The 17,219-nt window shown below is 40.2% G+C and overlaps 1 long non-coding RNA gene across 4 annotated transcripts in view; it reads left to right on the top strand.

Moving 5' to 3' along the window:
- The window catches only part of LOC143019233 (uncharacterized), a 907,500-nt gene that overhangs the window by 122,939 nt on the left and 767,342 nt on the right, over positions 1-17,219 (top strand). For 2 of the 4 annotated variants that reach the window (XR_012965809.1, XR_012965807.1), the window contains exon 2: positions 13,451-13,744. This is a non-coding gene — a long non-coding RNA (uncharacterized LOC143019233). The remainder of the gene's footprint in view (positions 1-13,450; positions 13,745-17,219) is intronic. The other 2 variants (XR_012965808.1, XR_012965810.1) reach the window with 1 other exon arrangement.

Genomic DNA, 17,219 nt, shown 5'->3' with positions numbered 1-17,219 from the left:
CTGCTGCACCTTGCAAGGGACACCCACGACCAGGTGGCGACAGAATGAGACCCAATTTTTTCTTTCTGTATTTATTTTCCTGGAGTGACCAGGGAATACATATACACACTCGTGGTCCTATGTGAAATCTCTGTGTGTGTGTGTGTATACTGTATATATATATATTTATATATATATATATATATATATATATATATATATATATATATATATGTGTGTGTGTGTGTGTGTGTGTGTGTGTGTATACTGTATATATGTATATATATATATTATATATATATATATATATATATATACATGTATATATACATGTATATATATATATATATACATATATATATATATATATATATGTGTGTGTGTGTGTGTGTGTGTGTGTGTGTGTGTGTGTGTGTGTGTGTGTGTGTGTGTGTGTGTGTGTGTGTGTGTATCTATTTTCCTCTCAACTTTCATTTTCTTCAATTTACCCTTATTTCCCTCCATTTTTCCATTTCAATCCTCCCTCCCTGCATCCCGTCCACTTTGCAAAATTTCTTATCCATTCTATTCTACTGCTCTAATTGAATCTCTCCAGCAATCGTACGACTCCAGCTCTCCTGCGCGATATTCCCAAAGGATAGAAGCGCTGTTTGCGAAATATACGATCTCCTGTCCCGTCCCTCCTGCTCGCGTTTGTTATTCGGTTCCCTTTAATTTCCTCCTCCTCCTCCTCCTCCTCCTCCTCCTCCTCCTCCTCCTCCTCCTCCTCTCATTCCCTTTCCCTTCCCCGTTCTCTTCCTCCTCATCTCCCTCTTCCATCCTCCCTACTCATCTCCTTCACCTCCCCTCTCCTCCCCATCCCCTCCCACTCCCACTTCCACTCCCACTCCCACTCCCACTCCCACTCCCACTCCCACTCCCACTCCCACTCCCACTCCTGCCCTCTCTCCCTACTGTCCCCTCCCACTCTTGTACCCTCACTCGCCTGCCCCCACTCCTATTCCATCCACCTTGTCTCCCCTTCCAGTGTATTCCCCCCCTCCTTCCCCATCCACTTCTTGTCCCCTCCCTCTTATAACGTTAACCCCTTTCCTCTCGTTCCTCCCCTTCCCAACCCTTTCCCTTCCACCTACACCTCTCTCTCCTCTCCACCCAAGAGCTGTTCTTCCTCCTCCTCCTCCTCCTCCTCCTCCTCCTCCTCCTTTGCCGTTACTTGAAAAAAACACTAGCGCGACGCAGTTTCTACGTGGTTGTGAAAAGTGTCTACGAATACGCGCGCGTGCACACACACACACACACACACACACACACACACACACACACACACACACACACACACACACACACACACACACACACACACACACACACACACATATACACGCGCGCGCACCCACGCACACGCAGGCACGCACCCTCTCTTTTCTATCTTCTCTCTCTATCTATCTATCTATCTATCTATCTATCTATCTCTCCTTCTCTCTATCTCTTCCTCTCTCTCGCTCTCATATTTTCTTGCTAGTGTATTGTCTTTGCCCATTAACCCTTTCAGTCGAGGTGTTTTCTTGCAATTGAATACGAATGTTGGAGTTGAAACTTAGTGACCGGTTTGCAAACGGAAAAAGAGGTTGACACTTTTTAACCAGTGGGAATGATTTTATGCCTTTTTCTTTTTGGCTATCCCCCTTGTAAGGGGGAAAAAGCCTTGGTATATGTATGTATGTATGTATGTAGTCCGGGACCATCCATTTGCTGAATGGAATCATCTGGCATAAGACAAATATTAAAGTGTTTCTAGTATTCAATATACAGTCGTTATTTAAACAGTTTGAAATATGGACTAACGTCAAAATAGTGTATACTGTTTCTTAACAAGCAGATATTAAAATAAATGTTAGAATTACAAATATAACTATATTAACATTCTAATTCTAAGAGGCCTTTCATGATCTGAATGACATATTCCGGTTTCTGTTAGAAAATTTCTAGACAAGGAGACTTCAAGGAGTGAAATATGTCAGATAAGATATTTAGAGAGAGGAAGGGGTCAAGAGATGAGTTAGGAAAGGGAGTTAGATAATATTAGAGAATTAAGCTAAGTGTTGATTTTTAAGCAGAGAAGGATGGAGTGTAGTGGTTACATTGTATCCGGCGTTCTCTGCCACGCCTTTGTGTGACAAACGGCAGTGCACTCGCAACTTCTGTACACACCAAGAACACCCCTTGTACACTTCATAACATCGTGACCAAACTTCTATTGTACATTTTGTGACATCTATAGACTTAACCACAAGTTCCATCGTCTCTTGAATTTATGGCTATCACTAACGGCGTTTTTTGGAATGCACACGAGACGTTTTCAGTATATATTTAATAAAAAACGAGATGCATAGAAGAATGTATGAGGTGAAGTGTGCGGACATTTCTGTAAGTAAAATTAATAGTTTTTTTTTATCATTGGCAGTGAGAGGGTTACAGCATTTCTTGTGCGGTTTGCATAAGATCTGTTCATGAAAAATAATTAATTGTTGTACAATAGACCACGCGTGACAACTGTATTTCAGGTTGTAATTTACTTTGATTTTTAGTTGTTCGGGTACTTTGTGTCATTTACAACACTTTTTTCGTGATTGGTTTTCATTGGCTAAATAGAAGAGTCTCGAGTTGAATTATTTTTTTTTGGAGCAGTTGACCGTAGAGAAGATGCGAAGATTTATGCGCATTGAACGAGCAATTATGAACATGGAAATCGTCATGGAAATCTGCCTTGAAATGGGGGGAAAAATATCGTCTCGAGTTGGTCAGTTTGTAACAATTGAGCTAATGTCAATGGTCCTAGCCCTTTCAGAATGGGTTTCTGTCCTGACCTGAATAAAATTATCTGGTTTCATGGTAGCGAAAGGATTAGTTGAAATAGACCTCGCTGAACATCATCTCAAGCTCTCTTGAACAATATCGGCAGCTGTCAGTGTAGTGAAATGAACAAAGAAACGTCTAACGAGACTTAGTGTACGTATTGAATACGTTATTTCCACGACAACCAACTTGCTGAACATCAGAGACGGGCACATGTTCAGGGAATATTACACGCTGCGTCATGCAACTTTGGTGTCATGCACGGGACTGGTTTGTCCTTCGGCGGTCTGCAGGGCGAAAGCAAGATGAAGTCTCAGGGTATCATCTAGGTTCACTTTCGTAGAATGTCGACTGAGCTTACTTAGTTGTTTGGAGTTGTTGGTTTTGTGGACGAGTTTACAAATGCTTCTGTCTTTGTGGGCAATATCGCACCACCGGCGTACTATATCTTGTTTCATATGTTGGTTTAATTAGTTGAGGGTATTTATAGTTCGGTTAATACGCATGTATATATATATATATATATATATATATATATATATATATATATATATATATGTATATATATATGTATATATATATGTATGTATATATATGTATATATGTATATGTAATATATATATATATATATGTATGTGTATATATATATGTATATATGTATGTGTATGTATATATGTATATATGTATATGTATATATATATATATATATGTATATATATATACATATATATATATATATATATATATACCGGTACATATATATATATATATATATACATATATATATATATATATATATATATATATATACAGTATAGTATATGCAAGGAGGCAGAAAAATAGTAAAGGGCTTTGGAAATCTATCTCATCGTTCCTAAGGCGGTGAAAGAGATAAATGAAATAATCTATTGGTAAAAGGTCCAATTGGTAAGATGAATAAAATAGCATGGTGGCGGCCAGGATAAGAGGAAAAGTGCTTCCCAACACAGAAAGGAGGTTATGACAATTGTTCAGAGAGATGTCGTGAGGTTGGGCCTTTTTTTTTTTTTTTTTTTGAGTTGCTGACAAGTTGGGCCAACCATGGCCGTTGACACGACGTATCATTTAGCAATTATTATTGTTTAGACCGTTTTGAACAATTCTTCTTGAGCTTCATAGCTAAACCTTAGAGCATTTGAAGACAGCAAAGGTATCTATTTCTAAATATACACGCTTGGAACCTAAAGCTCCTGTCGCACATACACAACTCAAGTGAGTTCGTTTGAGTAGAAACGACTTAGGTTACAAAATTTTATTTCTCAAATCCCCAAATGTCAAATCGCCCTTGCGTCATATATTGAGAAGAGGAATGACAAACTAATAGAAGTTAAACCTATACGAATATTAGGTACATTGCTGTATTGCCCTTAGGGAAGTCTAGAATACTGGAAGCGAAGTCTTCTTCCAGGTTTTCAAATTGAGAATATTTGTAGAGAATCTTGAATGTGTGACGCGGTAAGATGTGAAAGTGTCTTGTCTGTTTAGATCAGCGTTTCTCAACCTGGGGTCCCCGGAACCCTAAGGTTCCGCAAAAGGTCCCTAAGGGTTCCGCGAGAACAAGTGAGATAAGCTAATGCACTTTTGATTTTTTATTTAATTTCATATACGTAATATAATTAAACACGCACGACATATTCTTGGTTATTGTAATGATGTAGTATATACATCATCCTATCAAACCTATTATTACGATGAAAATAAAATGAGAAATATGGTATATATATATATATATATATATATATATATACATATATATATATATTTTTTTTTGCGGAGGGGTTCCTTGAGACATGCAATTTATTTTAAAGGTTGCGCAAGGGTAAAAAGGTTGAGAAACGCTGTGTTAAAGTGAAGAAAACATTCGGTGTCTGTGCATCGACTCCAGCGTCGTGCCGGGAAGGCCATTTCCGTCCGAGTGCTTCTTCGAGTCGCGGCTGCGTACGCTTTTACGGACGATCTTAGTCATCAGTCATTCGTGGTGAGAGACGCGATTACGCATAGCCACACGCAACCTTCTGCAGTCCTCTGTTGTGTACGTTTTGAGTGACGTTTTCGGTGCGAGTTGTAGTGTCATGTATTTGGCTGAAATTTTATTATGATATACACGCACTCATGTACACACACACACACACACACACACACACACACACACACACACACACACACACACACACACACACACACACACACACACACACACACACACACACCTCTTGTGACTAGGAGGAAAACCGTACTTGGGATGGGTGTATTTTGTAATGCGATGACCTTTCACATTTTGCTTATCAAAATTAAAGTTGCCGTTAGGTTTCAGTTCCGATATCAGTCTTCTCAAAGACTCTCAGAACGTCAGCCGTGGCAGGTCTCAACCCCCCACCGTGGTGTCCAGCCCCCACGGCAGTGACCTCCCAAGTAAACCGCTTAAGCCAGTGGTCGGGGAACAGGGGTAAATTACCCCAAATGGGGTAATTTAGAAATTTTGGGGGCTAATGAACGTGCTACGGATACGGACGTGGATGTGCTAAGTGAGGGAAACTAATATCAAAGTTGGAAAAAAAAAGAATGCATCGAGGATCCCACGATCTTTAAAACTACGGAAACGGAGAAATATCAGTATTGAAACATTTTTTGTTTGTTTATTATCCATGAATTCTATAAGTAAATTGGTTTGTCCCTCAGAGTACTTCAAAGTGTGGGGTAAATTCATTTTACTACAAATTCTTTTGGGGTAACACCCAAAAAAGTTACCCACCCTCTAGCTCAAGGGTTCTAAACCTTTTTTCTCCAATTCCCCACTTTTTAGTGAGCCAACTCTCCATTTCCCACCACAGCATCGGTCTTTGACAAATTCGATTTTAACCCATGCAGTGTTTAGTAAGTAAATATACGCTTTGCTTTTTTGTACCATTTTACGGCCCTTAATTTTTGTTTTCCCCACTTGGCAACTCCGCCATTGCTCACCAGTGGGGAATTCCCCACAGGTGAAGAACCACTGCTCTAGCTTAAGCTCACTGTCCCGGGTGGGGCTCGATTTGTTTACCTCCTGAATACGAGGCCAGCGCGTTACCACCGTACGGTCGCTCGCGCACATTTTGTAAAAACGGACTCAACCTTAGTCTCGAGACGAGCACAGAGAAAGATTTGGAATATTTTTTGAAATTCGGAAAAATCTTTTAATTTTCGAACAAAAGGAAATGGAATTGCCCAACGGTTTTAACGGTTAGACAACGGTCGCTTTCGAAATAGCGACTAGACGTTTTAGACGACCAGTTGTACGTTGGGGCTGCACGAGGGTGAGCTGAATGGGAATGGGGGGGCTGCGTCTCTGCAGTGGTGTCTAGGTCGTCCTTCAAATCGATATTTACTCGTTCATTATCATGGTGCTCTGTACAGCCGGTGTTGTGACACATTTCAGATGAATTCACTAACTTTCCCTACGCTTAAAGGCATTTCCCCCGGTTGAATGAAATCGCTGGCGGTATTCTACGTAAATGCACAGTTGTGAATAGCACTGGAAATGTTAAATAACCGAGGCTTGATCCCAGCTTTTTTTGGGTCTCGACCGATAGAACTCCTTTTCGCTCTGGGGTTCGTGCAAACCGAAACTAGGGTTGTTCATTCTCTCATTGCAAGGAGAGACTGATTAGATACATGTATGTTTTGCTGAAATTGGATAGTTAAACCCCCATTGGATGCAATAATGCATTACTGTTTTTGTGGTTGTCAAAATGTTGTTCACGTCTAGATTTACTGGAAAATGGCTATTGGCACACGTTGTATACGTGTTTTAAGTGTGTGTAGTACATATTATAGGTCAGTGGAACCTGTCTAGAGTGTATTCAGCTTGTGTTCAAACTCATAAAGACAAAGTTTCTGGTTGTTTTTATTCGACCACCCTGCTGACCGAACTCCAATGGTTACTGCTTAGCGCCTCCAGGCATGACATGACTGTCACCCTAAGCATCCTTTTTTCGACAACGGAAACCTTAATCTTAATTGCAAAACTCACGTATAACGTCATCAACCCAGTGGATTTATGTCTTGGTTAATATGAGACAATTTCATTCATTTGAAAGTACCCCTTTCCCAGTGATATGAAATCATGCAAAGTCTAAATCTAGTGACATTTTCAGTTTTCATATGCAAGACCAAATAACTTTTAGCATAGGGTCACCCCTATCTCCTGCTCACTGCCCAGGTCAGAAGTATCGCAATGCACAAAATATCCCTTTATCCCACTCAAAACGGTGACACATTGCACTTGCCAATGCTAACTGGTTTTATTCATTAAATGGGCGAAATCTGAAACCTTTGGGTTCTTCAGCAATTTGACCATATTAGGTCACGAATTGTGCCCTCGGGTAAATAAAACCGGCTGGTATTATCGAAATAGATCTTTTGGTATGGGTCATCACGTTGAAGGCGTTGATACTCCTCTAACGGCCCCACGATGACCTCATCAGGATTTCCACAGTCCTCATGCCACCACTGCCGCCCGTGTCTCCACCCCACCCCACCCCTTCCCCTTGGCTCACCTCCTTATCCTGTGCAACCTCCTGCACTGCCTCATATGTCTTTTTAATGGCCGTTTTTTTCTGCATGACCTCTCCCTCCTCTTAAGAGCTATAGTGGCTTAAGTGCTTCTCAGACGTCAACATACGAGCTGGAGTGACCTAACTCACCAACACTGCTTCTTCGATCATCTCTTCGGGGTCATCATAGCCTCAGGGCCTCTCCTCTATGGGTTCCCAGTCCATCACCGAAAAGCCATCCTGGTCCATTGCCACGTCGCCCCAGACACTTCTTACTCCAACCTTTATCTCTGTATGGTGGACCAAAACATATCCAAATGACGTTATTACACTACAAACTAATATAATGGCCTAATCAGACCTACTGTGGTAGATAGTTGAATGGAGTATGCAGTACGAACTAGTACATTTTCGCAAAGATGAAAAAGTGGTAATCCTGGGTGGCCTCGATCCATCATTGAAGGGTCTCATTGACCTTGGGTATCGAAGCAGAACCTGGCTGCCTCTCCAGCGTTTCTTTTCACCTAAGAGCCACAATGACCTAGCAGAACCTCTTCAGTCCTCAGTGTCCCTCGTCATCAATGCCTCCGGCAGGTTCCTCCGACTCTGATTATCTTTCATGAGAAGTCTCCTTCTTTCGTGTCTGAACTTAAGCATCCTCCACCCTTCTCCACCTTTTGATGAATACCCCTTGCCGTTCTTCTTCAGAGCACGTTCGAGCATCTCCACCGTTCTCCCATGCGATACGTTCGAGCAAGTCTTTATCCCAGCAGCCAAAAGTTCATGTCTTCACTGAAATGCTTGCAGTCCAGAGGACAAAATTTCAAAATTCTTTACGAGATTTCAAAATTGTTGCGACTTTTTTTCTTCTTCTTTTTTTTTGGGGGGGGGACTACTTTACGAGATTTCTAAATTGTTGAAAAATTGTGGGGGGTTTTTGGGGGGTGTGACTACTTTTATTTATGCTTGGTTATCTATATGTTTTTCATTTATGTATTATATTTCATTCACTTGTTCGTTTATTCATTTATCAAATTTATTCATTTATCTATTCATCTTTATTTATTCATTATCTATCGATTTATTTTTATCTATTCATTTGTTTATCTTCATTTTTTCATTTATCATCTCAATATTTGCTTTTTTATCTGTATGCTTATTTATCTAACGTGACAATCTTGGTCGTTGTAAGGCACTTCACTGTTTGAGTGCCTTATCATCATATCTCGTCTTTTTCTTTAGTTCATTATCCTAACATTACAATAACTCGGTTGAATAAAATCGCATGAAGACAGCCAGAATAGATGTATGTTGTCCATACCAGTGACAAGGGGAAACGTGCATCTTACGGAACGCCCTTCGCTCGCTTTGGGGTCCTGGCTTGGGATTCTCACCTCGAGCTGGTCCTCTTTAAACGCTTTGAGCGCGGAAGGGGTTTCTCTTGCCCAAATGAAATTGTCTGGTGGTAAGTCGAGGGTATGATTCCACCTCCTCACTCTGTCAGTTAGTCGAGATAAGATGTGAGTGGTTTTTCTCAAATGAATAAAAGCGGCTGGTAGTAGATGGGTAACATTAAAACATTTCTTTCTCCTGCCAGTTCCTCCTCTTCCTCTTCCTCCTCCTCCTCCTCCTCTAGGAGAAGAGTTTGAAGTCCTTCCGCCCGGAAGCGTCCATCATGCTTCGCGTCTACCCATCCGCTAGTACAACTGTAACATCTGAGCCATTCTAAAACGGCCCATACACGATCAATTATATTGCGCAATTTCATTGTCAATACTCTGAATTGACAATTAAATTGACCGTGTATGGGGGATATATCGCCCATACGCGGTCAATTTAATTGTCAATTCAGAGTATTGGCAATGAAATTGCGCAATATAATTGATCGTGTATGGGCCGCTTAAGGCTTTCTCGGTCATGAATTTCACAAGCATAGGCCAAGTAGCCGTAGACTTTTGAGCATTGCCCTGGACAACAAAGGTTTATATAACCGTACCAATCACGATTTCTGTAGATATAAATTCCACAAGCTCAGGCCATACCTCTAAGGTTTCTTCATTTATAACCACTCGATTGCTTCTACAGCCATGGACCTTACAACCGTGGGCCTCTTAGCCATGGAGTGTACGAACTTGGCTTGTGCAGATATTACCTTTATATGGCTTATACACGTATGACTACCATTAGCAAGTGACTATGGGCTGTGCAGTCATTACCTGTATATTGTTTATGCAATTATGGCACTATGGTCGCGAGTGTTACAATTGAATTCTTTTACAACCTTGGCTTTGATAATCTTGTGCATGTAACCTCTGCAACCAAGGGTCCATCCGATGAATAGAATTATCTGCCGTTAGCCAAAACAAAGTTTACAAGGGACGCCACTGAGTTGAAGGACTCAACAGATTTTATTTGGTTGACGTCAGAGTTGCCTCTCCGAAATAGAGGGATTGGATAGATCTGGGTCAACTCTTTGCAGTTAGCGATATGCATACCAGATCTAGGAAACACTTGTAAAGCACCATAAAGTTGAAGCGGGTCACCCCCTCAACACCTTGACACACTCTAGGTATTTTATTGTGGCTTACTCAAGGGGATTTGACCCCCGGGCGGAATGTTAACTTTAGTAAAGTTTTCAAAATGTCTATTGATGAATTAACATGTTGATAGCAATTGGGTCCATTTTAACATGAACCTGGCTACTGCCAAGCGATTTTATGCGGCTTAAGAGAGCCACTTCGCAGTCAATGATTTAAGCTTCTGTAGAAGACGACGTGAATTCTTCCTCCTCTGCTTGAGGCACAACAGCAGCCGGGTTCAAGACCCAAGTAACGATATCCTGTTCATGTTAACAAAGGGTACATTTCCGCTTGAGTTTCCTCCCGCGTTACATGATGATCATTCATATATTTCAAACCATTTCTTCAGCTTTAATACAGCGGACTAGCAGGCAAATAATGGTCTATTTAGTGTTTGTTTATTAAACAATTATAGCAGAGTTTTTGCTGCTTACTTCTTGATATGATTTATACTCGTACCTTCATAAATCAATCACGTTTTTTATCGAGTTGTTATTAAATGTCAGCTCGGCTCTGTGCTATCTTTTTATTCACTTGTTTACGCTTCACGTCGGTTATTTTTTTATGACTTCTGTTATTTATTTATTTATTTGTTTCAGGGCATAAATCAAACCCTTCACACGTTCTTTTTTTATGTACGTGTTTGTGTGTGTGTGTGATGCGTGAGTTAATGTGAGTGACTGTTTGTCTGTCTGTCTATCTTTTCAGAAAAAAATACCTATACATCTTCGTTTTTAGAATATCTTTTTCTGATACTTATAAGTTTAGTAAATCTTCTCAGCACTTCTTGTGTAAACAGGTTCGGAGACCAAACAGAACCATCGAACTCAAGATGGCTCGTAAATGTTCTTGCGTGCTGCCTCACAGCATTCGTCTCATCCCAAACGCAAAAGGCTCTGCAATCCAATAACTAAATACACTCAGACTTCATATAACGGTCTTCCATTTAACGGATCTTAAATTTAACGGTCTCTGTACCCGGGACCTTTAGTGCGTTGCTTGGCACGATTACCCGTTGATTATGAGAATCGATAATCATAGCAAATATTCAGTCTTGAACGTAATATGTACTACAGATAAGGAAATAAATAGATTAGATTTTTATTGTAATTACAGTAAGTTATATCGTTAATGACTAATGTGCATTTAGTGTACATCATAGGTACAATTTATTTGCTACGTATTAATATTGTCAAGGAATGATTTTGTTTTTTTAGTGTTGAGTCAGCTTCTATCCCATGTAGTATGTTAAATCGAGGATTGATTGTCGTGCATTGCTGTGTCGAGGTCGGCTTTGATTCTGCCCCTTGACAACAAAGGTTCGAGTTCAAACCCCAGTGGCTGTTGGGAACTATCTTGACAACAGATGAAAACTGGTAGTTAAAGCAGGTGTTAAGCACCTAATGGCGTGAACTCCTTTTATGCATTAAACTGTATCGACATCTCATGTAAGCCAAACTAAACAAGATCACATGTCAGAGAAGGACTATGTCTTGACACATAGCTAAGATGAAAAAATCCCACTGTCGGAGAGAGTAAACGGACGAAGAATAGGATTAACTGTATATTTCGGCCACTCTCTGTGGTCCTCTTCATCTGCTGAAGAGGACCACAGAGAGTGGTCGAAATATACAGATGATTCTATTCTTCATCCGTTTACTTTCTCCGACAGTGGGATTTTTTTTTTTTTTTCAAGATCGTATGTCTAGCGTTAGTCAGTACAAAGCCTGTCGAGCTGTTCCTCAGGTCGAAAAAATCATTCTTGTCACCAATGGAGGTGTAACGGGATTTAACGAAATGAGATTGGAGAAAACCAGAAGAGTTTAGGAGAACCACCCGCTATGATATGGCCAGACTTTTTTTTTTTTTTTTAGGTTACGGACCCGATGACGTAGGAGAACCCAAAATCAAAATCAAATAAAAACCAGCGAGATTCTTCTTCTTTTATTTCCGCCGAACTACCGACTAGTGCTGGTATAATGATCACAGTAAAAAAAAGAAGATATATATGAAACAAGACTTTTTTTTTTTTCTCTTCGATCTGACAACATGGCCTCCTGAAAGCATTATATAAACAAATAAATGTGTTGGGGACATTTTTTTTCGCTTTCCGATCTGAGGGGAAGGATTCATGGCTTCCGGAACTCAATAAATAAAAAAAAAAGTCTGACCAAAGGGTTAATCGAGACTGACACAATACCCTCGCTACAACAGACGGGGGAATGAGAGGGGCTATTTATTTATTTATTTATTTATTATTATTATTTTTTTAATTTGGAGTGAAATGTCATTCCCACTGGGTTTATTTGCGATGGTGTTTATGCAAGACACATATTGTGGAGAGGAGGTGGGATAGCGGTGAAGAAGTGGCACTCAGTATGGAAGAGGTTTTATTAAAACAGCAACGCATAAGACGCGTAGTCATCCCGTGAGGAGGAGAGTTCTGGTCACGTCCTTTGTGGCTGAGTTCACGCGCTCTTCATGTGAACCTTATCCACGGCGGACGTCCCCCCCCACCCCCGCCCTTTAGTCTTTGTTTTCAAACACCAAAGACACTTAATCTCACGTTCTTTAGTTGACGTTTCTTGAGACGTTCATTTCACGATCTCACTTGGCCCATTTTCGAATATTATTTTATTCCTTTGAGGGGTATATGTACAAGGATCTTCTGATTGATTCCCAATGTTTACAAGGGGGGGGGGCGCTGTGAAAAACCGTAATGCTAAAGATGAGACCCTTTAGGTGTGTAGTTCTCATCGCTGTAGCAGAATGATCATGTGGTCAGTGTTTTGTGTGTGCCCGTCGTGGGCTGTGTTGTCAAGCACATCATTTCCAGTACATTGGGACGTCATTAGACGTTGTACGACGGGGTTCATATCGTTCGACGAGTGACCCAAAGTCGAACCTCGACTTGGGATTAAAAAAAAAAAAAAAAAAGACATTTCTGTGACGTTACTGGTTTTGTGAGTCATAAATAGTGACGCAGTGAGATGTGATATAATACAATTTTACGTCAAGAAATGTGGTGCCAGAGAATGTGATGCCATAGAATTAAAATAATGAAATGACGTTATGAAATGTGACGCCATGAAATGTGACGTCATGAAATGTGTAATAAAATGTGACGTCATGAAATGCGATGTTATGGAATGAAACGTCATGAAATTATGCGTCATGAAACATGACGTCATTGAATGTGACGTCATTAACCATATCTATAAAATTACGTCATAAAACGGAATACCATAAAATGTGACGTCATAGAGTGTGACCTGATAATATTTTATGTAAATTTTGACGTAAATTTTTATATCATAACCTGGCGTCATGGGAGAGTTATTTGATATTTAATTACTATCTGAGAACGTGAGGGAAACTGTCAGGGGGTCACTGCCCGTGCATTGATCGGATAGCCGTAAGGAAGGTCTTAAGTCAACATGACCTCACATTTTGATTTCTTCTCAGCAGGGTGGCATAAGGACCGTACTAAACCCAAATGAAAAATAAAGAAAAAGTGTTCATCATTGTGAAACAAAAAATCGTAGTGAACCGCAGTCGTCATATCAGTGTTTCTTTGTGGTGATTAGTGCAGTGTTTTGAAATAAAGATCGAGAGAGAGAGAATAAAAAGAAAAGAAAAAAGTGGTGAGGTCATTGTATCTTGTGTGAGGATTTAAGTGCTCCAAAGGTGCCCCCAAGACACTGGATTTAATATATTTATTTTTTGGAGCCCCAAATCTTCTGGAACGGATGATATAAGGTAAGTGTAATATTCAGAGGAATCCAGGAACTTAGCTGTAAGGTCCAAAGTCTTGTAAAGGCCCATGGTTTTGTTAAGGTCCATGGTTTTGTTCAAATCCGTAGTTTTCTTCTGGTCCTTGTTTTTGTTATGGTACTTGGTTTCTAAGTGATTAAAGATATTCTATCTTCTTAAGAATTGTTATCTTTAAGCATAAGTGCTTGAAATACACACACACACACACACACACACACACACACACACACACACACACACACACACACACACACACACACACACACACAGACATATTTTCAGCAGTAATGCTGCTATACCCAATAAACCGATTATTATTATTATTATTATTATCATTATTATTATTATTATTATTATTATTATTATTATTATTATTATTATTATTATTATTATTATTATTATTATTATTATTATTATTATTATTACACACACACACACACACACACACAAGAATACAAACATTATTTTAATGAAATCATTTGCACGTAAAAGACGGCACACTAATTTCCTTTATATTCATAAGTATCAATATTCTTTCCTTAAATGGAGCAGGTGTTGTTCTTTGGAAGCATTTAAATGTTTATAACACTGCTCGCTTGAGGAGAAATAGCATGGCGAAATGTATGATAAATATTGCCAGAGGGAGTTAGAAAGGTGAAGGAGGAAGGAGAGAGAGGATAAAAAGAATGGGAAGAATGAAGGAAATAAATGCCTGGAATAGAGAAAAAGAGAGTAAGAGCATAAATGGATAGATAGAGATTTACAAAGAGAGAAAGAGAGAGATGAGTGTAGAGAGTGGAAGAGAAGGATAGATAAAGAGGAGAGAATAAAAGAGAGAGGGAATATATAGAGGAATAAAGGGGGAGAAAGAGAATGGAAAGGATGTAGAGAGAGTGTGTGTGAGAAAGATTGGGAGATTGAGATCTGCCTGTGGTGGGGGCAAGTGGGATGCGCCTGGGCCACCTCCTCGTCCTCCATATATGGGTCAGCGGCCTGCGCGGAGCAATGGACAATCTTTTCGTTTGGAGAATGTTGCACTGCTAAGGAGCACATTCCCAGTCACGCGGAAGGGATAAGCACAGAGAGTTGTTGAGTATTCCAACAACTCCCGCTGGCCGAGTGGAAGCTTCGGTCATGTAGCATAGGAAGGGAAGGTCACTCTCTTCTCTTTTCGCTCCTCTTCTCTCTTTTCTCCCCATGATTCCCCTCGCTTGCCTCTCCTCTCCTCAATGTCATCTCCATTCTCTTTTCCTCTACCCATTCTCTTCTCCTTTCCTATTATCTTTCTCTGTTCTCCTTCGACCTTTTTTATTCTTTGGACTACAACAGGATTCACTTATTTGAAGAGGCACAACGCCGTTATGTAATTCCAGTATTTTAATGTAGGGACCATTCACTGTGTGTGTGTGTGTGTGTGTGTGTTCGTGTGTGTGTGTGTGTGTGTGTGTGCGTGCGCGCGCGTGTGTGTGTGTGTGTGTGTGTGTGCGTGCGTGCGCGTGCGCGCGCGCTGGGGTGTTTTCGCGCCCACGTTTGCATAAGTCGTGCATATGTGTGTAATGCGAATGTGTGCGTGTGTGTGTGCATACTTGTACAGGCCCTTGTGTGTACACTTTTAGTCCGTTCACTGCACATGAAGTTTCCCTAGGCTGAAAAAGAAAAAGAAAATCTTCAGACCGCAGTCATAACAAATGTCAAAGGCTGTTGTCTTGTCTGTGTACACACACACACACACACACACACACACACACACACACACACACACACACACACACACACACACACACACACACACACACACACACACACTCGGTGGCACAGTTGGTAGAGCGCTGAATCCTGCCCAGGGCCGAAATTATTTCGGTATCGCTGTGCCTCGGGTCGTTACTCTGACAATCGTGGGCGGGGAGTTAGGGGTGTGTGTGTGTGCAAGGTCATAGCATTACCCATAGATCGGACCTACGAGCTCTGAGCTCTCTTCCAGGAGAGAAATAGCTGTCGATCACGAGTCCAACACGTGATTCAAAAGACCAAGTGAACACACACACACACACACACACACACACACACACACACACACACACACACACACACACACACACACACACACACACACATATATATATATATAGTATTTCATATTGTTTGACAACTCAACTTCAGAGAGCCATTTTCAGAGCTATGAATTACACAGTTTTACACTATAAGCAGTTACATGATTAATAGTATATAATAATGGTAGGAGAATCCACAATTTGAACACTATTTGCAAAAGGGTTTTGGCTTGTTTCGGTCAGAGCGCCCCAAAGCTGGAAGGGCGGGGGCACCAGGATGAGGGGAGGAGATAGACGTAGCATTTGTCGAGCTGATTGCCTGTGTTCCCTTTTTTATATATCTGGTGGAATTATAAAACACAGGTATGGTCAAATTGTTGGAGTAGATATTGGTGATAGGAACAACATTTCTAGTTTCTTAATATCATTGTATTACACTACAAGTTCGTGTTACTGGCAATGATTATAGTAATGATGGTGTTGCTTGATTGTCCCTTGCTGTACATTGCTGAAACAATCGCTTTCTGGGACATGTCATATGACTAACGATGGTTGAATTGAGGAGCGTTCATTCCCCAATGGTACAACTGTATTCATATACTATATTGGTCATGGACCTAATCTCACAGTTACTGGACAAATTGTTCTTCATAACAAGCAAACAAGAATCAAGGCAGTTATAGATAAAATTATACCACCACCAGTGCATCAAGGGTCTTACAAGTTCTTTTTGGTGAATTTCTCATTTTTTATGGTAAGAGCTGCTAAAATGTTCTACTAAAAAACTTTAATACCATTTGTATGACCCTCAGTTAGGCTAGAACACTTCATACTATCAAGTTAAACAATTGCCATAAGGAACAAACAGCAACTGCCCGTAAGACATTAGCTCTAAGTAAAAAATAAACTATTGAAATAATTCAAATTTATGCACCGGCTTCACATAGCTCAGACAATGAAACTGAGTACTTCTGCGATGATGCAATTCAGGTAATGAATCAGGAGATAAAATACTCGTAAATGAACGTTGGTATTCTGTAACTATAATGTTAAAATGGAGGAAAACATGACAGGGGAATCCTCCATTGGAAAGTTTGTAGCGAGAAAACTGGCAGAAATGAGATGATATTCAAATTTGAAGAAAAAAAAGTAATAATGAACACTATCTTTCAAAAACGTGTAGGTCGTAGATGGACTTGGGAAGTCCAAAGTTAACAAAGAGCGAGATAAATTTTGGGTCTGAAGATGAGAGAAGTATCGTCAACAATATTACCATTATGAATCAATTTTGAGAGCTGTTCTCAACCTGGGTGAGTAGAAGATTACAAAGTTGTTGGTGAATGGTTGAGTGTCGAAGGAGTAATGAAGATTTCTCTATGAATTTGGAACAGCAATATGAATAGAACCAC

This window comes from Oratosquilla oratoria, chromosome 36, assembly GCF_046742065.1.
Source record: "Oratosquilla oratoria isolate Oo_2021 chromosome 36, ASM4674206v1, whole genome shotgun sequence".
In the NCBI taxonomy this organism is placed as follows: domain Eukaryota; kingdom Metazoa; phylum Arthropoda; class Malacostraca; order Stomatopoda; family Squillidae; genus Oratosquilla; species Oratosquilla oratoria.
The sequence above is the reverse complement of the archived record's forward strand: the minus strand, read 5'-3'. Positions and strand labels throughout refer to the sequence as shown.